We start from the raw sequence: 5,428 nt of genomic DNA on the forward strand, positions 1-5,428 counted from the left end.
CAAGATTACTAGAGCTGACATTCAACCGACCATTGACAAAATGGCCTCCAGATTGCAAATTTGGAGAGGCAAGCTGCTTTACGGAGATGCGCGCCTTAAATGCTATATTATGGTTTTTCGGTGTTGCTATTGAAAAGTAAATTGACATATGTACTAACCAAGTACTGAAAGCATAATTTTCTTGGAACATCTTATTCTTCCTACTGGGCGTTGAAGAAAACAAAACCAAAATAAACTATAAACATAATATAAGGATATTCCAAATAGTTGCTACCCACCCTATGGTGAGAATATATGTTTTTGAAGGTGTACGTGAGGAGGCAAAATCCCATCTTAACAACTTTTCATTATGCTGAAAGGCAGCCCAATAGTAACAAGTTGCAAGGGGAAGGCGTTGTGGCTACAAACCGTTGATGATGCACGGAGACATGCATAAAAACCTACTGTACATGGGCGTGGCGAGGGAAGTGGAGGTGGGCGGCCGAGCGTGCAGCAGGTGCGTGCTTTGTTTTCCGGAATCAATAACTCCCGAACGTCCGGGCTGTGGCTACTTGTCCCGAACGCCTCGCTCGCCGTCAGATCGTGCTGCACGAATCTGAGGAAAAAGACTTGCCACGTCACGTTTGCAGATCGTTCGGTCTATTAGTTTGTCGGCCCGAACGCGTGAGACCAGCTAACCTTATCCCCTTATCCACACGACCCCCACTCTCTCCTCACGGACGCCCGACAACAGCCTCCTCCGCCATGCGCCGTCTTCTCCGGCCGCCGCCGGCGATTTGTCACCACCGGACGGAGAGACCGTCTGAGCCGCGACCGGCCTCGGGCGCCTCCATGTCCGCTCCTTTGCAGCTCCGCGGATCAGCATCGCGCGCCATCCCCGATGGCCCTGGAGCCGCCGCAATGCTGGTCAACGCGCCGGCTGGAGGTGCGCTCCTGAAGGAGGCCGAGCGCTGCGGCGACGCCTGCTCTCCTGCTCTGCCGCGGCGGGCGTCGAGGCCGCCTCCCCTCGTCGAGGTCTTCGCGCGAACCGTCAGGCCTCCGTCGCGCTCCGGGTCAACCTCCTTCTGCAAGCTCCTCGCCGACCGGCTCGAGGTGCCGCCGCGGGAAGAGAGCCGAGCGCCGCCTGCTCGCCCGTGCTGACGTGACCGACATCGGGGCCGCCTATCTACACGTGGTTCTCGTGCGCTGCGGCAAGCACAAGGCGCCGCCCTCCGGGTGAATGCAGCTACCGACGACGACGAGACTGAAGGTATTTTGGCACTGTTTTCCGTCTGCCACCACTCGCCACCCCCCATTGAAATTGGTCTACACTCCTATCAGTACTCCAGAATCGTAGTCATTTAGGCCCTGTTCGGAACTTGCCCGCTCCGCGGAGTTGGGGAGCTGGGTTTTGGCAGCTCCATAAAATTAAGCTAAAGTCTGGTCCACTCCGGTAGCGGAGTTAAACGAGCCGAGAGAAACCGAACGCAGCCTTAGTTGCAGGTCTGCTCCTAGTTTGTGAATCGCTGTTATTACTCTTCAGAAACGAAGCATACAAGAGAAGTATTCTTTCAGCAAGCGAAGAGCTACTTTTATTTGAGCTATGATGATGCAAAAATGAGTCCACATCCCTACTATTTTTAGCCTACAGCAACACTACTTTGACTCACTGATGACGAAAACACCAGTGTTTTGGATTATTTCTTACCATATATGTTCATAAATGACGGCAAATTCATGTGATTTTGCCATGGCAACTTTTGTGTAAACATGAAGTTGGCATCATGGCTTAAAAGTCTGTTGATTTTTGTATTATTTTTTTATTGTCTAGTTTGATTGTTGTTGCTTTTTGTACTTGTGCAGCAACAGAGTAAATTCTCGTCAATTTTTCGACATCAACAAATTGTAGCTACCATGTTTCGTAAAGTGGATAGTTGCCATGGCAAATTTGCCATGTTTTTGCTATGATTCTTTTTCACACCATGGTAAATTGATATTCACTCTTTTATAGATCGTTTTGCCATGTATTTCAGAACTCTAATTAGAGATCTCTAAAATTGCCATGACAAATGATCTATAATACATATCATTTTTTCTAAATTTACCATGATTTACTTCGCTTAGTTTGAATATGACCATGGGGAATTCACTATGAATTGCAGATCGTTTGCCATGGCAAATTATAATCAATTGACATGGCAATTTCACAATCTTGTATAGGTACCATCTTCTGCTTTTTAGTAGATAGTTACCATGGCAAATAATTTAGAGAGAAGGATTTAAGACTAAGCATGTACCGTGCTATATATTTTTTTCTTAAATTTGTTGTCTCACTGTATAATTTTTCTTAAATTTTCTTGGAAGATGGCAAATATAGTTATCGAATCATGGCAAATTTAGTTCTCGGATCATGGAAAATTTATTGATTTCTTGCCATGTCAAATTTTTATTTTGGATCATGGCGCAATTTTACTGTTTTCTACCATGGCATTTTATTTATAGACCATGGCAATTAATCTTATACTTTTTGCCATGTAAACTTCAAAATTTTAGTTAATTGAACATGGCAAATTTAGTTTACGCATTGTAGCAAATTTGCTTCCTGTAAGATGGCAAATATAGATATCGAATCATGGCAAATTTAGTTTTCGGATCATGTTAAATCCATTGCTTTCTTGCCATGGCAACGTTTGATTTTTATAATTGTCCCCTGTAATTCTTTAAATTGTCAAAAATAACACAAAATGGCAAATATTGTCGTGGCAAGTTTTACTAATTATTTCACTTTATTAACATGGCGAATTTTGCGTAAATACCCATGGCAATTTCTTAACATTAATTGCCATGCACGTTTTACTATTTATTTGCCATGGCAAACTTACCTAAATCCCCATGGCAATATTTAACTTTAATTGCTATGGCAAGTTTTATTGTCATGGCAAGTTTACTATTTATTGAATTTTTATTGTCAGGGCAAGTTTTACTATTTATTTTGCCATGACTAATATACATTCAGTAATATGGCAAATCTACCTAAATCCCAATGGGAATATTTAACTTTTATTTTCATGGCAAGTTTTACTTTTTATTTGCCGATGCCAAATTGACCCTTATTATCATGATAAATTTACCTAAATTTCCATGGCAATTTTTAAGTTTTATTGCCATGGCAAGTTTTACTATTTATTTGACCTTACTAACATGGCAATTTTTAGTTTTTTTGCCATGTCAATTATATGCAGATTTTAATATGATTTTGTAATTTTTCACACACGGCATTTTTCGCAGGCATTACATGTAAATTTAAGTAAAAATACCATTGACATTTTTGCTATGAATGTGCCATATACAAATTATTATTGTTTGTGTGATAGAAAATGCCATGACTTTTTCTTTTTTTCTTTTTGGGTTATTGTTAAAATGTATTCTTGTTCACCCATGGCATTTTTCTGTGTTTGGAAGTTGATGGCATCTTTTCACTTAACAAAGAAAAAATGTTTCTTTTGTCAGAGCAAAAAAAGGAAAATCTGGGCTTTTTTCTGCTATTTTTCGTTTCTGGGCTTTTTTGGTCGAGAACTTTTGTTTTCTGTTAGCGATCAGTTTTTGTCTAAAAATATGTTAGCGATCAGTTTGTCTACGTGGAGCGTTCGGGCTGATGATCAATTTGTTCGGACGCTCGATCATCCCAGCCCGAACGAATCGTTCGGTGGGAGGTTCCTTGAAATCTGCCGTTCGGCAGTTATTGGTGTCCTTGTTTTTTTACGTGGGTGCTACTTTCTTTCCCTTTTTTTCCGAACATGGGCAATTTGTTTTCTTTTTGACGTGACTAATTTATTTGCTTCTTTTTTGACACATGATTGATTTGTTTCCTGATTTAAGACATTCTCTTAATTGGTAATTCTGTTTTAAGATGTTCTTTTTTCCTTAATTAAGATGATTTGATTTGGTACATTATTGGGAAGATCTCGTGTGTTGCTGTTTGGATATGTGCGGTCAAGATTTAGTGGATTCACACAACTCGCTCTTGCGGTCAAGATTTTATCCGGATTGTTTTCCTTGGGAGAATTTGGTGCATTTGAGTGGATGAGGATGGAGTATGTACCGAAGAGAAACCGGATCGAAGAAGAAAAAAACGAATGTGGAAGGTGAAGGGAAAAAACCAGCGTGAGATGGGAGGAAGAAAACCAGTTTGGAGGGGTAGTGGTGAGTGGTGAGGCGAAACTAAACCGCTGAGGCAAAAATAAACCATAGATACCGGCCTACCAACTCCAACTTTAGAAGTAGAGATCAAACAGAAAATAAAATAAAATAAACGGAACATAGAAAAAAAGGAAAAATAAAAATGCGTGCACACGTCAAATGGGCCGGCCAACCTTGATTATTGTTGATGTTTTGGTGCTTTGGGTATGGGTAGTGGAAGGCAAAGAAAGTTTGGATTAACTTGGGGGTTTTTAAAATTTGATTTGAATGAGTAAATGCATGACTTTTCTTTAGAGAAGTGCCGATTTGATGACTTAATGCAAGCGTCGAATAGGCTGGTTCAAATTCGTTGCGGTTCAACGAAAGGTCATCCGTAAGACACGCTCGCAGGCGTAATGTAGGGCTGATGGGAGAAGAGATTTTGTGTGCTAAGAGCATCTACAGCTGGACATGGCAAATCCGGCCCCTCAAAAGCCTGTGGACGCGGCTGTGCGCATCCATGGGCATTGACCGGTCACACCTCAAATTTCTCCTCTCACAACCGGACACCTCAATTAGCATACCTCAAATTGACACAAACTCTTGCAACTACGTAAACGGTGAAAATTTACACACATTGTCCGGCTACTGTTGGAAATATGCCCTAGAGGCAATAATAAATGGTTATTATTATATTTCTTTGTTCATGATAATCGTCTATTATTCATGCTATAATTGTATTGTCCGGAAATCGTAATACATGTGTGAATGCATAGACCACAACGTGTCCCTAGTAAGCCTCTAGTTGACTAGCTCGTTGATCAACAGATAGTCATGGTTTCCTGACTATGGACATTGGATGTCATTGATAACGGGATCACATCATTAGGAGAATGATGTGATGGACAAGACCCAATCCTAAGCATAGCATAAAAGATCGTGTAGTTTCGTTTGCTAGAGCTTTTCCAATGTCAAGTATCATTTCCTTAGACCATGAGATCGTGCAACTCCCGGATACCGTAGGAGTGCTTTGGGTATGCCAAACGTCACAACGTAACTGGGTGACTATAAAGGTGCACTACGGGTATCTCCGAAAGTGTCTGTTGGGTTGGCACGGATCGAGACTGGGATTTGTCACTCCGTGTGACGGAGAGGTATCTCTGGGCCCACTCGGTAATGCATCATCATAATGAGCTCAATGTTACTAAGGCGTTAGTCACGGGATCATGCATTGCGGTACGAGTAAAGAGACTTGCCGGTAACGAGATTG

At 41.8% G+C, this 5,428-nt stretch overlaps 1 long non-coding RNA gene across 1 annotated transcript; it reads left to right on the forward strand.

Moving 5' to 3' along the window:
- The first annotated feature begins 675 nt into the window (after positions 1-675).
- Positions 676-1,871, forward strand: LOC120965441 (uncharacterized). Its single transcript, XR_005758399.3, has 2 exons — positions 676-1,249; positions 1,523-1,871. It is a non-coding gene; the product is annotated as an uncharacterized lncRNA (long non-coding RNA).
- The last annotated feature ends 3,557 nt before the right edge of the window (positions 1,872-5,428 follow it).

Source organism: Aegilops tauschii, chromosome 5, assembly GCF_002575655.3.
Source record: "Aegilops tauschii subsp. strangulata cultivar AL8/78 chromosome 5, Aet v6.0, whole genome shotgun sequence".
Classification (NCBI taxonomy): Eukaryota; Viridiplantae; Streptophyta; class Magnoliopsida; order Poales; family Poaceae; genus Aegilops; species Aegilops tauschii.